Below are 19,896 nucleotides of genomic sequence, written 5' to 3' on the forward strand. Positions count from 1 at the left end.
TGTTGATTATATTGGTGTTGATAGTCCTGATGTAACATTGCTTGTCCTGTAGTTTGGACATGGCTTCTCTGTCATACATTTCCAGCTGCCAAAACACGATGTTTCCTCCTTTGTTCGCGCAATATATATATTGGCTCCGATGCTTGCAGGCAATAATGCAGGCTAAGGCACTCATGGGGACTGGTTATCTTTTTGATTCATAGCAGACGCGTTTCAGCAGTAGCTTTCCTCAGTGCTTTTTAAAAAAAGATAGAAACAATGTCCAAATGCACGGCACGTCATTTTAACACTCAAGGTCTCTCGTGATTGGCGCTTTCAAAATGATGGTAACAAAGGAAGGACTCGAATGACGTACACCTCCCTGGGCTGCCCGCTTAGCAAAACAATGTCCCAATGTCAATCAAACCATCGCCATATCGACTTAATTGCTTGGTAAGTGTTGTTATGCATAAAGTCACAGTTCATTGCTGGCGCGGCAAGCCTGGTGAAATTCAATACATTTCAGATGTTCTTACCACCAAAGTGCCGTGCATTCAGTCCCCTCGCCAAGCCCCAGATTAAAACACAGGCGTAGTCCAGTGGCGGCAGTAAAATTACTATTCGCCATGAACTTGAATAGTTCACACCCTTTTAGATCGACGGAGAAATCCTGTTGAGGTGTTTCAGCTCCTGCTTTATAATGCGGCTCCAACTTCCATCAAACGCAGGCTTTGCTGAACTCCCAAGGCGGGAAAGTCGTCTTCAACAGCATTGACAGCAAAGACGAGGCGAACCCAAGAACTGGTGCATTTCAATTTTATTCAGTGCCCAACACCAAAACCGCCATGACGCGTTTCAGCCTAACGAGGCCTTAATCGCATGACAAGCTTCCTAAGACCGGTTTCTGGCATTTCAGCCGTCTCCTGCCAGGCTTGCTTGAATCCAGTGGCAAAGTGAGCAAGGGACTCACGTCTGAGCATAGCCTGCCAACTTATGGCGAACAAAGAAGTACAAAAGCCTGGCTGAAGACGGCTGAAATGCCAGAAACCGGTCCTAGGAAGCTTGTTTCCGGTCCAGGGAAGGCATGGCTTGGCAGTTCGGACTGGACTGTTCCCATGAGGCACAGGGTCAGACTGATTTGCATATGGCCATGTCTGAACTAGGGTGGCAGAGTGGGCTAAAGAACGCTGATGGATTAAACCCAGATCTGTTGACTGGGTGTGAGTGTTTGATTGGTTCAGATGCTCTGTCTATCACCACCCCCTTTTGTACCCCAATGTAGGAGTAGGCTCTTCCACATGCTATGGCTCTGTGAATGTGCGGGATATCGGGTAGGTTGAGGTCGGAGGAGCAGAGGTTTCTCTTGGGTACGTGGAAGGAGACTCTTTCGTTGAGGTATTGGGGTCCTGTGTTGTGGAGGGATTTGTAGGTGCGAGTGAGTAGCATGAAGGTTACTCTTTTCTCAACGGGGAGCCAGTGGAGGTCTCGAAGGGTGCTGGGTGATGTGTTCATGCCGTGGGATTTCGAGGACGAATGTGGCCATGGTGATCTGGTGGTCTGGAGTTTACGAAGCAGGGAAATGTTGATTCCGGCATAGAGGGCTTGCCGTAGTCCAGTCTGCTTGCTATGAGTGCATGGGTGATGGTCTTTCTGGAGTCAGGGGGGATCCACTTGAAGGTCTTGACTGACTGACTGACTGAAGTATTTTTAAAGCGCTCGAATGCCGCGGCGTCTTAGCGCTATAGGACTATGGTCTTGCAAGGATGTGGAGGGTGGGTCTTTCTGGAGTCAGGGGGGGATCCACTTGAAGGTCTTGCAAGGATGTGGAGGGTGTTTAAGCATGTGGAGGAGACAGCGTTGATCTGTCGGGTCATGGTGAGGGAGGGGTCGAGTATGATGCCGAGGTTCTGGGCCTGGTCCGTGGGAGTAGGGGGGTTGCTGACCACAGTGGACCACCAGGAGTTGTCCCATGCTGAAGGAGTGGGTCTGAGGATGAGTGCTTCTGTCTTCTCTGAGTTGAGCTTCAGACAGCTGATGCTTATTCAGGATGCAACGCCCTTCATTCCTTCCTGGAAGATGAGTCTGGTGGTGTCAGGTTCCTTCGTGAGGGAGAGGATGAGCTGGGTATCATTGGCATAGGATACTATGCTGAGTCTGTGCTGTCTGACGATGGCAGCGAGGGGGGCCATGTAGATGTTGAAGAGTGGGGGCTGAGCGATGATCCTTGGGGTACTCTGCAGTTGATCTCTGTGGGTTTGGAGAGATAAGGTGGGAGATAGATTCTTTGGGTTCTGCCGGTGAGGAAAGAGCGGATCCAGTTGAGGGCGGTTCCCTGTATGCTTGGGTCGTGGAGTCTGGTGGTGAGAGTGCGGTGGGATGCGGTGTCAAAGGCTGCAGAGAGGTGTAGTTGGATGAAGGCCGTGGTGTGGCCCTGGTTGAGGAGAGAGTGCGTATGTCGTCTTTGGCGGTGAGGAGGGCGGTCTCGGTGCTGTGGTTGCTGCATAATCCGAATTGGGAGGAGTTGAGAATGGAGTTGGCTTCGATGAAGTTCATGAGCTGGATGTTTGTGATCTTCTTGGTGTCTTTAGCCACCAAGCTGAGGAGAGAGATCGGTCTGTAGTTTTTTAGGTCAGTTGGGTCTGGGGAGGGCTTCTTGAGGAGGAGCTTGACTTCTGCATGTTTCCAGTCATCAGGGAATGTGACGGATTCGAAGGTGGTGTTGAAGGAGCATCGAACCTCAGGTGCTATGGCGGCAGCGGCTCTGTGGAAGATGGGTGGACGGCAGGGGTCCGTGGGGGCTCCTGAGTAAATGCTCTTCATGTTCGTGGCGGTGTCTTCAGTGGTAAACGGGGTCCAGATGGAGATGGTAGGCTGGCTGGCATTGATGGGGGTGTGGTGGTTTTGGTATCTAGAGTTTGTTTGTTGAAATTGTAGTAGAGGAACTTGATCTTGAGATGGAAGTATGAGCCGAGTACGTTGCAGAGGTCCTGGGAAGGTGTGATGTCTGAGGCTTCGCTGGCGTGTTTAGTGAATTCCTGGATGATACTGAAGAGTTCCTTAGAATTGCTGGAGTTGGCGAGGATTTTATCCTGGATGAAGGTCCTTTTGCTGGATCTGATGCGTTGGTGGTATTCTGTCATGGCGTTCTTGTAGCTGGTCCGAGCTTCCGGGGTATTGCTGTTTCTCCATGATTTCTGGAGATGTCTGCAGGTGCGTCTGGAATCTCAGAGGTTGGTGGTGAACCAGGTGGCTTTCATGGGGCGCTGTCTGTCGGACTTGCGGGTGGGGGCAAGCTTGTCAGCGCAGTTGGTATGTGGGATGGGCCGTAGTAAGCCCATGGGTGCAGGGGTTCTTCCTTCTTGTCGCACTAGTCCTTTAGACTGACAAAGAAGAAATTGGCCCGGAAGCTGCAATATTAAACAAAGAATTTATTAAACCTCATGAGGTGGAACTATGTCTGTACACAACCCTCAGGCCATGTAAGAAGCAGCACACGGAATACAAAAGCCATGTTACCTTTATACCAAATTATCTGCAGCGTAAGCATGGGAGCACAAAAGGAGGCGGTACACGTGTTCACAAGAATAGTCACATGTACATACATGGTCAAGAGAGAATTGCTTGGTTAACAAGATAGGAGGGGCTACAACACTACTGACATTAGCTAAAATAGTCTGACAGTTACATTTATAACAGGTGTATACTAGCGACTACACATTGTTTCGAGCATGCACACAGCTCTAACTCAGTGCTGAACAGTTAACGATACTTGATGACTCCAACAGCATACAAGGGCAGACAACAGTGAAGACAGAAAAGCACGTGGTGAGCACATTGCTAATTAAAATGGCTGCTGTGAACAAAATGGCTTCAGCTCATGCTAACAGCGACCACTGCCAATTTTCTACAGATGACCCTTTAAGCATTAGCTGAAGACATTTATACATTATAAGGAGTAGGGAATACATCTTGTACATCAATGAGCATCAAAATATTGACTTCCTGATCCAATACATATTGAGTATTTACAGGCTTGGTATTGCATTTGGTAGGTATACATCCAGTAATACAAAGGGAGCAAAGCATCGGACCACATTGCAAACATAAGCAACATAATAATAGAACTGTACAGATTATACACAACACTGTTAAGAGCTTCCAGCCCCAAGTTACAAACAATGACCATAGCCAGCTGGATAAAGTCCATGTTCCAGTGTCCGGATGGATCTCAGCTGTAATTTTATGTAGTTTCGAAATTGCACTAAAAACAGATGGGGCATGGTCAGGGATATAAACACAGCAACTGCTCCCGATGATGCAACATGCACCACCTCGATCAGCCAAGACAACATCAAGGACTATTCAATTTTGGAGCACCACAATTCTTGCTATTTGTAGTTCTTCTGAAATGTTCGCAAGTGCCATAGCTGTCTGATTGGTTACAGCTTCTACGACACGCGTTAAAGGTCTGATTTTCTTGCTGTTTAAAGCGGCACCAACAAAGAAGAACAAACCCAAATTAAAGTCAACATGTTGTTGCAGTGCAGTGTCAGTTTTATCCACTTCATCATGATTTATTGTCTTATTTTATCTGTTCGTTGAAATGTCATTAAACAAGGTGAAATCCTCATGATATGATGCAGGAGCCAAAAATACAGGTGGCAACAAAAAAGACACGTAGCAAATTCCAGACCTTCCAACGGGCAGATGGTAGTATCCCTTATTTCCACAGATGAAATACGTATTATGCGAGGACATAAAGCAACTGTTATTAATCCCAGTAATATTCAAAACCAGAGTACAGTCGCTTTTCCCAACAGGAATTCTACCAATACTGCTTACACACAAATCTGCTCAGGCTCTAGTGACAGCTAGAACAAGAGGTCCATTACCCTTAGATGTTCGAGTTTTTGGGAAAACATAACGCATACAAGAGTTCCCTCGTCGGTACTATTCCATTTTTCATACAGTCCCTTTAGCCTGCAGATCTCCTTCTTCATCAGTATAGCACACTTTATTGAGCTGAAAATAAAATCTCCCTACATCCGCATAGGTGATATTAGAGACTTCAGAAGCCCATAGCAATGCGTACCAAGTCTTACAAGAACCATTGTGGGAAAATGCAAGGGGAATAAAAGGCGGTTCTCCCTTCTTCCGATGAGCTGGCATCATTCCACAAACCCAACAGTTGGTGATATTTGTAGCATTATGAGTGTGGTGCAACATCTGAATAAACGTATTGTTGAGGTAGGACATTCTATGCTGCTGCTCATGATAGGGAAGGGAGAAATAATGGTGCTCAATGGGGGCTGGAGTAGTGGCATTGAGCGTTTGTCGAACAGGAGCCACTTCCTCCACAACCCAGGCTATTTCTGCTGCAATGATCATGAAAAAGGTAAACCCAGCAATGAACAGAGTTTTCTTATCACAGGTTCTCGCAATCGTAGATATCTTCCCCGTAGGCATGTTTGTCTTGATGTTGAAGCAAAATAAAATAGATCGAGCTCTAAAGTCCTGGGCTGCTGTTGGTTTCTTCACTGAGGGTCAAGACAGGTGTCACTATACAAAACAATCCCCCCCCTTCACCACTTCAGCTTTTTCACTAACCCAGGATGTTTGCTCAACCAGTCTTTTTCGACAATGCAGCTTCTTTCCAGGGTGCAGCTGATATCGGGATGTACCAGGAATCATGTGGTCCGGGAAGACTTTCACAGGTCCTTCAGGTGATATAGCTTGGCCTTTCTCAGTATCCAAGAGGTCTTGATGGTCGATGAGGGCAGCGGGCTCCACTAGGGTTGACGGCACTTTCTTGCAGTGCGTACTATGCACCCAGGCCTTTTTAATGGTGACTCGGACTGCAGTTCTAGTTGTGAGGAGGACCGTCTCCGGGCAACAACACCTCGACACCAGGCTATTCGACCTATGGAAGACTTTTATCATAACCTGATCTCCAGGTCGCAGGTCATGGCCATCACCCTGGGATCTATCAGGAAGAGCTTCTCGAACATGTTGATGAATAGAGAGCAAGCTGTCAGTTAACTGGGACAAATAGTCACTCATCAAAACACAAGGTACATCACTATCTCATCACTATCTCATACGGTGTGAGGTCAGATCGTGTACGTGGTACTGATCTAATAGAAAGCAACACTAAAGGTAATGCGTCAGGCCACTTCAAAGATGTAGATGCCTGAATCTTCGATAAATTCAGTTTGAGTGTAGCATTATATCACTCCACTAGTCCTGCTGATTATGGATGAAAAGCAGCATGAAACTTCTGCTTGATTCCCAATTCCTTCAGAATATACTCAACAACTTGCCCAATAAAATGGGGTCCATTGTCACGCCACAAAAATCTGAAAACACCATATCGAGGGACGAATTCCTTCAGAAGCACCTTAGCTGTAGTAAGAGCTGTATTATCTTTCGTAGGGTATGCCTCTATCCATTTACTGAAGGCACACACCATTACTAGGACATACTTTAAATTATTACAGAGCTCTAGCTGGATGTAAACCCTTTGCAGAACCTCAAAAGGTGCAGTTGGTATAGCAAATCCTCCTGTGGGAGTTTGTGTTCCTTTCCCAGGATTGTATTGGCGGCAAATCAAACAGGACTGAACTATCTTTTTAGCTGTGCCAGCAATTTCAGGATGATCCCAAACTTGCATAAGTAACTTAGTTATCGAGGATGCTCCAACATGTGCCGGCCCATGTGTCATGTGAATCATAGGTTGTAAATAGGCTGCAGGCAGTTTCCACCTAGTCATATCCTTATTTCTCCAGCAGCCCTCATCATCTAATGTTCCCTCCTTGGCCCATTGTTCTAATTCCTCTGCAGAAGCAGATCGCTGAATATTCAACACTTCTTGACTGGCATCATGCCAACGCTCAGCCTATGACTTCACCATATACATTGATGTAGTGCTTCGCTGCATTGCTGTTTCACAAGCCGTGTAATCTGAAAGGCATTACCTGGTCCTATCTTATCAGTCACTTTCTTGTGTGCGCTTCATTTAACAATCACTATTCTCTTGGGATATGTCAAGGCAGTAAGGACATTACGCACTAATTCTCCATGTATTACCTGTGTCCCATGCGATGTAAGGAAGCCTCTTTCCTTCCAGAGTAGCCCAAAATCATGTGCCACTCCGAAGGCATATCGGATATCGGTGTAGATGTTAACAGACTGGTCAGTGCTAATTTCACACACTCTTGTTAATGCTATTTACTCAGCTGCCTGAGCGGACTTCTGTGGGATGTGAACTGTCTCAACTACCGTCTGAAGTGTCGTAATTGCACATGCAGCCGATATGGTGCCATCTGGTAACTTCAAACAGGACCCATCAACCCATAATTCCCCATCTACACTTGAAAGGGGCATATCTTGCAGGTCAATGTGACCCTTTGTCTGTTCCTCAGTAAGGAATATACAATCATGAGGTTCCTGTGACTGAGACTTAGTAGCTGGGAATGGCAATAAAGTAGCTGGATTGAGAGTTGAACACCTTTTCTCAGTGATATGAAGGGCCAAAAGTATCAATTCATATCCTGTCAAGAGCGCACTAGTTAAATGCTGCGTTTTTGTTTGGTTCAGAAGGGCATCAACTGCATGGGGTACTAGCACCAGCAATCTATGTGACAAGACAATACCCTCGCTCTGTCGTATAGACACAGCTGCCGCTGCCACAGAACAAAAAACACCCAGGCAACGCACGAGCAACTGGATCAAGGACAGCTGAAAATACGCACAAGGGCGCTGCTTATCACCACGTGTCTGTACTAAAACTGAAACTGTTGGGAAGCATTCTGGCATTCAGTAGTCCATGGAAAGGGTGTTGGAGTGACTTTAGTCAAAAGAGCCAACAAAGGTTTACCAATATGTGAAAAACTAGGAATCCACTGCCTACAGAAAGAGGTAAGACCAATCAATGCACGAACCTCCATCTGAGTGCAGGGAACAGGCGTGTCTAAAATAGCTTGTATGCAATCTGGTCTAAGTGCACGTCCCTCCTTAGACAGTAGGTGACCTAATAGGTAACCTGCTGTCTACAATATTGCAATTTGTTTCGAGAAACTTTGTGATTGTGAGATGCAAGAAAAGAAAGCAAAGACAGTGTTCCTTCTTCACGTTGTTGAGGGTTGTCAGCTGCCAACAAGATGTCATCGACATACTTTATGAGAACCACTCATTTTGGTACAAGAATAGAATCAAGTTGTCGTTTTAATGCCTGACTATAAATGCTAGGAATTTCTGTATACCCCTGAAGAGCTCTAAAAAATCTAAAAGATGAATTATTCAAAGAGAAACCGAACAAATAACAGCTGTCAGGATGAATAGGTATCGAAAAAAAGGCATTTTTCAAGTCAATTACACTAAATGTGGTGGCAGTGGGCAGGACCATAGTCAGAAGTGTTGTGATGTCAGATACTACTGGATAATGGGGTACTACAATCTTATCAACCTCTTGTAAATCAATGATAAATCTATAGATTCTAGTATCAGTATCTTTCTTCAAGAGAGGAAGGATAGGGCTATTACAAACATTGTAAGGGACTTCTTCCACAACTCCTATTGCAATTTAATCTTTAACAATGCGTATCAGTGCCTCTTTGCCTTCTCGAGATATTTTGTATTGAGGCAATTGAGGCAATGAAGCGCCCACCATCACTTGAATATAAAACTGGGGGAATAACCATTTGCCCCACATCAGTGTTCGATGTGGCCCACAAAGTATTAGGCAATGATGCTAGGGCAGTATCTTCTTTTAGATGCAGGACCTCTCGACCATAGGATAGTTGTCATTTAAAATAACACGCACACCATATGGAGAACAGTGTATCGTAGCACGGAAATGTTTGAGCATATCAAGACCTGCAATGTTATCTGGTGTGTTAGGAGAAAGGAAAAAGGGACATGCAGCAGAAAACATATCAACATGGAATGCAAGTGGTTGTGACAGTGGGCTAGGGGAAGGTGTCCCATCGAATCCTATTAATGTTATTGTTAAGCCAGACAGGGGAGCCCTAGGAACCAGTTGTTTAGACAGGGCGCTACAAGTAGCTCCTGTATCAACCAAAAACCGATCAGTAGAACCCAAAACATTTACATTAACATAGGGACCGATCTGATCAACTGGGATTCAACTGATTCCTTACCCCTTCCTAGGCATTATTATGCATAAGTAGAATCTTTCAAGTCATCGGGCAAATAATCAGACATCTGATACTGATTTTATCTATTAAAAGTATTAGAAGAATTCTGAGCATGTTCCACTGCTTCAAACTTAGCACGATTATCCATACCTCCCCTAGTTCCTAAGTACCCTGGGCGACTTCTCATTGGTCCCCTACCACACTGAAAATTCTGACCACGTAAAGACGGACAATCAACACACCAATGTCCAATCTCCTTGCAATAAGCACATTGATCAGAAGACAAAGTTGCACGAGGAAAAGAGGGTGCACCAGGACGAAACATCGCACGTCCACCTCTTCCACCCCCTCCATAAGAGGGGCCATATTCCTGAGCTAACATAACCTTTGCCTTTAAATGCTTAGTCTTTTTATCCTCTCTACCTCTGTCCTCCAATTCCTGAGGTTCATAATACTGAGCCATAGTCAAAAGGGAAATGGGGGAAGACATAGTCAAGAGTGCACTAGTTAAATGCTGTGTTTTCGTTTGGTTCAGAAGGGCATCAACTGCATGGGGTACTAACACCAGCAATCTATGTGACAAGACAATACCCTCGCTCTGTTGTATAGACACAGCTGCCACTGCCACAGCTGTGTTTTGCTGTTCGTCCCCTATGTGGAAAGGGTTTGCCCAGACGTGGTCCCGTGCTCACTCCGCCATTGGAGTCAAGCCATCCTGGCTGATGACGGCTGATAGCCAGACACCGGTCCTAGGATGCTTGATTCCGGTCCAGGGAAGACATGGCTTGGCAGTTCGGGCTGGACTGTTCCCATGAGGCACAGGGTCAAGACTGAATTGCATATGGCCATGTCTGAACTGGGGTGGCGTGGTGAGCAAAATAACGATGGATTAAACCCAGATCTGTGACTGGGGGTGAATGTTTTGCCAATGTGCACCATTCCGTCCATCATCTTGTGTGTTTTGTCTTTCTGGCCTAAGCCAGATTCGTCATCATCTGAATCAACCTCTGGGGCGGACAGTAAGTGATATGGAGGTGAAGAGCGATCTAATAAAGTTAAATCATCCTGAGGTTTATTAAGTAGAGGATAAAGTGGGCGTTGGACAGGGTATTGGCCATTTACCTGTAAATGACACATCCTATCCTCTGTCTCTTTTAATTCTTTCATTTCTGTCTTTTTCAATTCAAGTGCATTCGCATAAATAATTTTGCGCTGTTCTTTTTTCACTTGTGCTTGTTCTCATTTCATTCTCTCATGTGCTGCTTTCTCCCACATTCGCACACAGTCAAACATATCTTGCCTACTTTTCTGTTTAAACATACACTGTTCCACATACTGAATGTTTCTAACATTGAATGACCCATGTATTGGCCACCATAAATCAGGATCCTTCCTAGTATATTTATTCCATAGCGCACTATATATTATGGAAGAAATACCATGTTTAATGTACAAATCTCTATTTGGGGTCCCCTCGGGGGAGCCAGCTGATTTCGCTCTAAATCCATATTGGTACCTCCAAGAAAGCAACACATCCTTCAGAGCGTGCTTGAAACAGGCATGCCAAAAATATTATAGCATATATAATATTATAACAAAGTGGTACTTCGCTCAATGTGCACCATTAAAGTTTTCAAAATTTAGAGAAAAATCTCCTCATTACCTGCCTATATAAATTGCAATTTATATATATCCAAATCTAAAATCTTTGGCCAAATAAACAAGTCAAAAGTGTTGTATCCAACGACCTTACCAAACAAAAGATCTCCAACCTCCAACTGCCAATTTCTAAATCGATCAAATGGTCACTGCGAGACAAACGCCAGAAGGGATCACAGTCGAGGACAGGCACCACCTGGAGGGTCAGATCAGGAAAAGTGGAAAAGCACTTTGGTCTGCAAAGACAAGGGCCTCCTCATGCAGTGTACGTCCTCAGTGAGATTCCAAACTTCCATCGAGACCACTCCTTCAGGTATCCGAGTCGCGATGAGCCCCACGTGATGGGCACCATTTTGTGGGATGGACCTTAGTAAGCCCCCAGGTGCAGGGGTTCACCCTTCTTGTCGCACTAGTCCTTCAGATTGACAAAGAAGAAATTGGCACAGAAGCTGCAATATTAAACAAAGAATTTATTAAACTTCATGAGGTGGAACTACGTCTGTACACAACCCTCTGGCAATGTAAGAGGCAGCGCACGGAATACAAAAGCTGTAGCGCCTTTATGCCAAAACATCTGCAGTGTAAGCATGGAAGCTCAAAAGGAGGTGGTATAAGTGTTCACAAGAATAGTCACATGTAGGGGTGGGAGAATTTTCAGAGTTGCCTTACGTAAAATTCCGCGAAACGACAATAAATCTCCACGAGCACGCGGAATTTCGTGTGCTCGCAGAGATTTTGCTGCGCCCGCATTTATCCAAGATGATGCCACCGTTTTGTGCAATTCCTCTACTCAGCTGGAGTACTTTCTACTACTCTACTATCAGATCTGAGTAAAGTACAGAGCACCAGGCCTTTCTCCCATAAATACCTGCTGGCACCGGTGCCTTCTTGTGCTGCTTAAGTGCTCCTGCTGCTGATAATCTGATCCCATTGGTTGCTTGCTGGACATTTACTTTTTTCTTGAGAAGATTTAGTTTACAGGTAGCGCTCTTTTGTGCGGCTTTGCTGCTTTGCCCTCAGAGGTCCCCTTATTCGGTCCACGGGCCCTTGCTCAGCCTCTCCTGAGCCCGCCTTTGGGGAGCTGCCGGGCAGTGTTGGAGGGGAGAGCTGGGGCAGCAGATGACTTGCTGTACTTGGCTGCCACGACTTTCTTCAAAGCGGGTTTGTTTTTTGTTGTTTATCAAATAAAAAAAAACTCCTCTTGTTTCCCAGTGTAATCCCTTTAAAATGTCTTGCACTTGTAATTGGCAAGTTAGCATCTCGCTGTCCCAATCCACAAAAAGGTGCATTTTAGGCTGGCTCCGTGCGGCAAGGGGTTTGTGTATTTCTGTTTCTTGTGTGCCTATCTGGCTATCTACGCAACAGCTATCTACCTTGGAAAAGGCACCGATAATGCGAATTGCTCGGCCCTACGTTTGACTGTTTCACCTTTATGAGAAGTCCTTTGTGTGCCGCCTGACGCTTGGCCCGGCTCCATACACCACTGCTAGGCTTTGGTCATTGGCTTGGAAAGATGGCTGGGTGCCTGTTTTCAGGGATTCAGAAACCGGGTAAAAATGTACGGCTGAGTAAACATCGGAATGAATCTTTAGGGAAACAAGCTGTCTCAATGCTGCTAATATGGCTGTGTATGAGGCGACATTGTGTGTGTTCCATTTCCAAAGACGTGAGATAGCTATGAAATGAACAGAAAGTGTGGCTCTTACTGATAAGTGTTTTTTTAGAGCGCCTTATGCATCATCGCTCCTGCTTCGAGGTGCTCCAACAACAGATGACGCTGTTACCGTATATTCAGAGCAGACAAACCTCAGTGAAAGCTAGGGGTGGGCGGCAAATTCCGTCCCGCCGCGGTTCGCGGTAGTTGCGCATTTTCACGTTCCGCACAGAAAGCCGAAATGCCAAAATTTCACAAGTTCTGCAAGCGGAACGGAATTTGCCACCCATCCCTACATACATGGTCAAGAGTGAATTGCTTGGTAAACAAGATGGGAGTGGCTACAGCACTACTGACATTAGCTAAAATAGTTTGACAGTTACAGTTATAACAGGTGTATACTAGCGACTAAACATTGTTTAGAGCATGCGCAAAGCTCTAACTCAGTGCTGAAACAGTTAACTATACTCGATGACTCAAACAGAATACAAGGGCAGACAACAGTGAAGACAGAAAAGCACGTGGCAAGCACATGGCTAACTAAAATGCTGCAGTGAACAAAATGCTTCATCATGCTAACGGCGGCCACTGCCAATTTTCTATAGGTGATCCATCTGTGAAGTCCGTTGGCTGCAGAGTTGACATCTGTCGTGGTGGGAGGGGGATTGTGGTTGAAGGTGGAGTTGAGGTGCACCTTGGTGACCTTGCTCCAGTTCCATCAGGGAGGGCATGGTGTAGGTTTTTGAGCGGTGGTTTTGTCGAAGGAGAAGTATACGCAGTGGTGGTCCATTCAGGAGGGTTGCCTGCTGTGTGTGAAGTGGATATTGTTCCCTCCTGCGAAGATGTGGTCAAGCGTGTGTCCTGCCTTGTGGGTGAGGGTGGTGACGAGCTGTTTCGGTCCGATGTTGGCAAGGTTGTCCAGGAGAGCGGTGGAGTTGGGGTCGCTGACTTTGTCGAGGTGGAAGTTCAGGTCTCCGAGCAAGTATGTAGTCCATGGAGGCGAAGGCGTGGGGCAAGATGAGGTTGGTGATGGTCATGGTGAACATGGTTCATGGTCCGGGAGATGGCGGTTATGCCAGTATATTCCCTGTTTGGCTGAACAAGGAGCTTGCTATCTATGGTAGTCTGGGATGTTAAGGCCACCCATTGATTTTGGCAATCTTCATTTTTTAAGTTTGATTCTTGTTTTTCTTCAAACCAAAGGGATTTGTTGATGAAAGACCTTGTCGGAATATGAGATCGGAGAGATACTAAGAGGAAGTTGATAAGGGAGGATGATCCTCATCTTGATGGTTTCAATATGGTCTCACCAGGTAATGTATCTGATTGACAATTTGTCTAGCAGGTCTTTGATTTTTGTGTTTCCTTTTCATTTTACAAATGGAACATTTCAGATTGTGTTCAAACCATATACCCAAGTAATTTATTCTTTTTTTAACCCATTTAAAAAAAACTGTGTTATAAACGATAGAGCAAATGCAATGGATACTGAGTGAGAGAATCTCAGCCTCAATTATTTCACATGAAAGACAGTTGAAGTGCCTGTGTGTGGCCATTTGTGGTGCTAGACTTACTCCAAGGTTCAACTAGAGTCCACTTACTACAGAGGCCCTGATTACAAGTAGAGGGCTAAATTCCAGTCCCTGTGCAAACACCTGATTGCACAGTGATCGGAATTACGAGTTGTGTGAATATTAGCATACAGGAACAGATTTCCCCTGATAAATTCAGGCAGGTCATACCTGCAAAAATTTAGATGGGGAGAGGGCTTTAAAAAATACAAAACCTCTGGAATTTGATGTGGTAAATACCGATTCTGCATGCCATGCCTCATTTGCAAGTTTAAAACTCTGAATAGGAGCTATTTACCACATGTACCCGGAGGTAATTGTATTTACTACGTGTGGTAAATACCTTCGGGTGCAGCCTAACTTGTAATGGGGGGCTAAGTAGTAGAATGGCATGGGTGGAGATCTCCCCGTTACAAAATACAGGAGACAAAGAGGCGATGATTTCCACCTGTAGGTTTGTTAATTTCATTTTGCAGTAAGAAGTGATACTGTAGTACCGCTTCAAGTACGACAAAATGCACTGCGTGCATCGGGCCATCCTCTTCGCCTTTCTCCCTCCCTTCCTCATACTCCATCAAAGTTGATGTGTTCATAAAAAATAAATTTTTACCTTTTCATTCATTGGCCTCCGCTAAGTAGACGACGGCGAATGTTTATACAAACAGTGAGGAGTTATGTTTTCGTTAGGATGCGAGTTCTTGCTATAGGTCATGGGTTTGCCCGACTGAATGAAAAGGGGGGGCCCTCGGCCCCCCCGCACGCATGGCGGCGCGGCGACCGCCTCACCCCTTTTCCCCTTCGGGTCCTTCGACGGTGGGGGCGTGCCCTGGGGGCGCGGCCCACCGCCGATTGGCCGGCGCCCCTCCTGACCCGGAATCAATGGACTGGTTCCGGGTCGAGGGGGGCGGGCGAGAGGAGGGGCCACCCGGCCCCTCGGGAATAAGAGGTAGGGAGCGCCCAGGAGACTCCCTTGTCCCTGGACGCTCCCTCGCTGAACGTTGTGCCCCGCGTTCGGGGCTTCTTTGTTTTATTGATTTTGTCTTTTCTTTTTGCAGGTTCCGGAGTTCCTTCTACTACAGAATCTGCCGCGTGGAGTCAGCGTCTTGTGAGGGGGAGCTTTCCGGGGAGCAGTGACTCGCCGTGAGCCGGTGGCCGGATCGGGTCATTTCCTTCGTTACTGGTTCCGGTGTTCCCCTTTTTTATTTCAGATATCCGCCGCGTTGAGTCGGCCGTCTGGCGAGGGGGAGCTTTCCAGGGAGCAGTGACTAGCCGGGAGCCTGCGGCCGCATCGAGTCGGGAGCGTGGTTCGGGCCGGTTCGAGGTCCCGTAAGGTATTGTGAAGGGGGCGGCCCTGGGACGGCGCACCGATCGACCGGTGGTATTTTGGGCCCTGCAGGCAGCTGGTAAGGGGAAGGAGCCGCACGAAGAAAGCGGCGGGCATAGCGAGGCTGCGGTGAGCGGCTTTTGTGGGGGACGATACCACGGTACAGAGCGAGGTCACGGAACGATACCGGCTGATTCAACCGCATATTTAACGCGGTACAGAGCGAGGTCTGTCCTGCTGAATTTTCATATCGCAGTACAAGGAGAAGTTTTCCCGCCAATTTAGGGCAGAGCGGAGAGGTTGTTCCAGCGGAACACAGGCAGCGTTTTCTGAAGCTAAGCAGGGTCGACCAGGGCAGGACCTGGAGGGGAGACCCGAATTTTTAGTGGGGCATATCTCTAAGGTGATAAAGTGCAATATAGTGCAAGTGGAAAAGTTAACTGTCTTATGAACTTGAACAAATGATACTGGACAACTGTTTTCTTTTCATGACTGTTTTGAAGAGATAAAGCGTAGTGCCCTTTTTTAACTGATTATTCGAGACCGTTTTTGCAATAAGAGGCATCTGGATTAGTGGGAACTGTTATAGGATTGTGTTACTGAAGGAAAAGATATTTGAGACTTCATTACTGTTCTGTTTTTAATAAGGAGTGATAGTGAACTGTTCTGTAAGGCGGCCTTTGTCTTTTGCTATTGACAAGGGGGGTTCAAACCTCCATTGTATCTGAACTAAGTTCTCTTGAATGTGCCCTTGCTTTGTCACACGGTGTTAACGCATTTCTCTATTCCAGGCCTCTAACTACTTTATTGGTGCAAGTCATTGTTCTGAGAGGACGTAAGGAGACTAAACGCGCAGCCTAGTAGGGGACGTGATCACAGACCAATATCGCCGGCGAGTACACGGGACTGGTCGGTAAGAGGGGTACGGGGGGCTAGCATTCATCGCTCCTGGTGGCCGCCGGGTGGGTCTACATTAGGTTTACTCACCCCTTACATAAGCGGACAAGCCGCTAGTGTTGCGGTCGCCGTTGCATGGTGCTGAAAGCCCCCTGGTGACCCTCCATCTGAAAGGTACACACTGTTGAATTGTTGGGAACTACGTAGGCAGCGGGTAAGCATCATGCCGGGTCCAAGGGGTGGAAAGAGGGGGTCCAACATGGAGGCTATGATGCGGGCTATGATGCGGGAGATGAGCGACATTAGGCAACAGCTAGGACAAATTAAGGAGCGGGAAGCTCGGTTGGAGGACAGAGAGGGCGAGGCACCGGGCCCGTCCGGGAGACCGATCCGCAAGAGGGTGGCACCAGTGCCAAGAGGGGAATTTGTCACCCCGCAAGGGAAACCTAGGTCCAAAAGACCCAAGGAGGCGGTCCCCACCCCAGGCCCAGTGGATCCATTACCCGCCGCACCGCCCGCGGTGGTCCCACCCCCGCGTGTGCCTACACCCATTGCCCCCGTGGTGCCGGTGCCGGCAGGTCAACCAGTAGACGCTGGGTCTGCTCCCGCACCGGTGCCCACAATCCCGGGTACAGGCGGCCCACACCCAGCGCCCGCCCTGCCAGCTGTGCCAGGACCACTGGGCATAACCCCAGTGGTACCTGTAGTCCCGGGGGGTAATGTAGTTTCAATGCCACCCGAATTGTTGTCTCAGTTAACGGCCATGATGCCATGGCTTCAAAAAGGGGGAGCCTTCCCGAATTCTGCAGACCATGCGGCAGAGGCGGCAAGGTTCGTAGAAAAAATCAGATCGGCACCGATCGCCGACAGTGTTGCTTTGCCAATTTCTTCTCCCCTTGCAGGTCCAAGTGTTCCCCAGCTGGACGGAGTACAAGGGCAGCCGCCCCCGGTGCCCGCACTTGGTAAGGAAGTGGCATTGACGCTCTTGGGGGACGGTGTAGTACCTTCCAGGAGCGAAAATCTAGCTCAACATGTGTCTTTAGCTGTTAAAGAAATGATTTGGGCTGACAAATACGTATACATCTATTCTTTATTATTGGATAATAGGGAAATGGAGCAGGCGAAAGCACTGAAAGAGTGGATGCTCCCAAGTGAATGGAGGGCGCAGTGTACTAGATTCAGGGTTGAGGAAAATCTCAATAATTGGATGCAAGCATGGGCCGTTTTCACTGCAGTTAAGGCTGAGCGTCCTCCAGATCTGCAGGCTGCATTGGCTTGCTACTCGAGCAGGATTGTGGGGTGGAGTCAGCAGTATTCTGGGGAGGCATGGAAGGGTTATGATGTAAATTTTAGGAAGGCATTGGAATTCAATAGAGCATTACCATGGGACTCGGTAGATTCCATGGCCTGGCACAAACAGTTCTCTGACACTGCACCTCCCCCTCAGTTCGGTGCGGGCAGGGTGTTCACTAGACCGCAGCAGCCCTTTCGGCCCCCCCAAACGGGTGAAGTACCTGGGAAATTTAGGGCAGGTGGGCCAGAGAAGAAAGGAGTGTGCTGGGATTTTAATAAACGTACCTGCACACGGGCCGCGTGTAAGTTTAGGCATGCATGTGCCTCCTGTGGGCACCCCTCTCATCCAGAATCTGCCTGTAGGTCCAAGCAAGGTAACACGGGACAGAGAGGTAGGGGAAAGCCACTATAAGTTAGACACGTCACGCCCCCCCACTCCAGTGGATGTGGTGGCAATGATTCCATTCTTGAACAGATACCCTGACCACAAAGCGGCAACCCTACTCCAGGAAGGTTTTTCTAAAGGTTTTAGGATCCCGGCCGAGGGATACACAGGCAGCGCGCACTGTAGAAATCAATTATCAGTCACACACAATCCGGCTGTTGTGGCCGCCAAAATTGACAAGGAGCTTTCCTTAGGCAGGATATCTGGCCCGTTTTCTGCAGTGCCAGTACACAATTTTGTGTGTTCCCCGCTGGGAGTTGTCCCTAAGAAAGAGAAGGGGCAATTCAGATTGATTCATAACCTATCAGCACCGAAGGGGGCCTCACTGAATGATGCAATTGACGAAGGTATCTGTAGTGTTAAGTACGCCTCTTTTGATCAGGCTGTGACCTTGTTACAGTCCACTGGACCCGGGGCGCTGATGGCGAAATCAGATATAGAGTCCGCCTTCCGCCTCCTCCCAGTCCACCCGGCGGACCAACATCTTTTAGGTTTCACCTTTAGGGATAGCTTCTACATGGACAAATGCATGCCTATGGGTTGTTCTATTTCTTGTGCCTACTTTGAGATGTTTAGTTCATTTCTTGAATGGGCCATGAGACAGGTGACAGGCCACCAAAGGGTCATGCATTACTTAGATGATTTCCTCTTCCTCGGTACAGCGGGTTCTCAGGAGTGCGCACTAGCATTGCAGGAATTTTGCGTGCTCATGCGGGCTTTTGGGGTCCCGCTTGCGCCTGGGAAGACGGTGGGCCCGACCACCTGCTTGGAATTCCTGGGCATCGAGATTGACTCGATGGAGAAATGTTTTAGACTACCTAGGGACAAGGTGCGCAAATTCAAGACGTCGCTACAGTTATGCCTCCGGAAGGAGAAGGTCACTTTGCAGCAATTACAGGAGGTGGTAGGGCAACTGAATTTCGCACTAAGAATCATCCCAATGGCTCGCCCCTTCTCTCGCTCCATCGCGCACGCGATGCAGGGGCTGAGGGAAAAGCACCACCGCACGCGCCTATCGTCTGAAGTTCGCCAGGATATGCTTATTTGGATGGCATTCCTGGAGGATTTTAACGGTAGGGTGGTCTGGCCCGGCCCGCTCACTACATCAGCGGAGTTAGGACTATGGACCGATGCGGCCGGTAGTGTGGGCTTTGGTGCCATCCTAGGGAATAGGTGGGTCGCTCAACAATGGCCAGAAGAGTGGAACACATGGGGTTTGCTCGGCAACATTGGCTTCCTGGAACTTTTTCCAATATGGGTGGCACTGATGGTTTGGCCCGAACACCTATGTAACCAATCAGTGGTGTTTTGGTCAGATAACATGACAGTGGTGGAATGTATCAATCAGCAGGGGGCGCGGTGTCCTTTCATACTTCGTTTGATCAAAGAAATTGTTCTGCGTTGCCTTAAACTGAATGCTAATTTTAGAGCCAAACATGTCCCTGGTGTGTTAAACAATGCTGCTGACGCCCTTTCTCGCTTCAAAATGCAGGTTTTCAGGGAACATCTCCCCACAGCAGACCCCTCGCCAGCACACTTCCCAGCAGTACTTTGGCAGATTGGTGCCCCAGATTACAAGACCTCGTGGTCGCTAGCCTAGCCCCCAGGACCAAGACGGCTTACGAAGGGGCGTTTCTGTCTTATTGTTCTTTTTTGGGGCCACAGTGGGAAGTGCTTTGGGCGAAGGAGGATGGGTTTGCAGCCTATTTAGAATGGATGCACAAAGAGGGGCGCTCAGTAGCAGCGGCAACCAGACATAGGGCAGCAGTGTCATTCTCCGCTCAAGCTAGGGGCTTCCGGGATCCCACCAATACCTTTACGATACGCAAGGCTTTAAGGGGATGGCGCCGTATTCAGGGACACCAGAAGGATAAAAGGAAGCCCATGGGGTTGGCCCGGCTTACAGCCTTACTGGGCAC

The sequence above is a fragment of the Lissotriton helveticus genome, chromosome 7 (genome assembly GCF_964261635.1).
Source record: "Lissotriton helveticus chromosome 7, aLisHel1.1, whole genome shotgun sequence".
Taxonomy (NCBI): Eukaryota; Metazoa; Chordata; class Amphibia; order Caudata; family Salamandridae; genus Lissotriton; species Lissotriton helveticus.